The sequence below is a fragment of the Papilio xuthus genome, unplaced genomic scaffold (assembly GCF_000836235.2).
Source record: "Papilio xuthus unplaced genomic scaffold, Pxut_1.1 DF827860.1, whole genome shotgun sequence".
NCBI classification, from domain to species: Eukaryota; Metazoa; Arthropoda; class Insecta; order Lepidoptera; family Papilionidae; genus Papilio; species Papilio xuthus.
Window position 1 is genome coordinate 1 of NW_013530789.1, and position 1,053 is coordinate 1,053.

Genomic DNA, 1,053 nt, shown 5'->3' on the forward strand with positions numbered 1-1,053 from the left:
AAGAATATCATATCTGTTTTAATTTTTTTTTAACAAAAAATAAATAATTTTGACCGTATTTTTGTTGAATGGAATGCACCGGACATTATTGTTTATTTTGATATTGTGATTTACGAGAAAATACAGGTAAGCAGAACACAGTATATGGGTTTTTTGGTGAATTCAATAACAGTTTTTGTAAGTATTAACTTTATACTTGTGATGTAGAAATACGTCAGTATGCAAAATCGGCAAGAAATACTTTTCATGTGGATATATTTTTGTTTTTGACTTTTTGGTTATAGATACGTAATTTATTTACATGAATTGTTATTATTATTCTTTCAGAATTTTCGGAAAATTGGCACATAGAATTGAGACATAAAACAACTTTTGGCGGTTTTAGAAGGCGGAAATGTTTCTGAAGATGGTTTGGAAGATGAAAGTGAAGATGACGAAACCTTTTTAGCTTATGCAAGAGAGATAATTCAAGAGAAAGAAGACGAGGATGCAGAGGATCATGAAGATCCTACCTATAGCGATCCACCACTGGTTCAAGATTTTCCTGACTCATTGAGTAAAATTATTTCTTCATTATCCATGCAAGAAGGTCATGAACATTTTGTAGTTTGATGAAAGGAAACTTATTTGGAAAAAAGACAGTTTGTATGATACTGTATGATGAATCAAAAATAATTCGCCAACCAAGTACAAAAGACTCTGCTATAACTGAACTTGATACACCATATAAATGTTTTTTGCATTACTTTACACCAGTTTCTTAAAAAAATTGTTGATGAAACTAACTTATATGCAGTGCAAAAAAACCCTTTAATATATTTTAGTTTATTCTTTTATTTATGTCAGTGGAGCATTTTCCTAGTGTTCGCTCATACTGGCATTTGAAGTTTGGGCACAATCCTGTAAGGAGCGCAATGCCGGTAAAATAATTGTTTCAGAGATTTTTATACACTGCAATAAGCCTAACTAGAAGACCATCGTTCAGCACAATAGTACTCAATTAAAATTTTTTATAGTAACCATTATGCATACTGATGTAGATTCACATCAGTA

General features: G+C 30.9%; 1 long non-coding RNA gene across 1 annotated transcript; it reads left to right on the top strand.

Moving 5' to 3' along the window:
• Positions 1 to 99: 99 nt before the first annotated feature.
• Positions 100 to 625, top strand: LOC106115320 (uncharacterized). The gene is made up of 2 exons (XR_001227752.1): positions 100 to 177; positions 328 to 625. It is a non-coding gene; the product is annotated as an uncharacterized LOC106115320 (long non-coding RNA).
• The last annotated feature ends 428 nt before the right edge of the window (positions 626 to 1,053 follow it).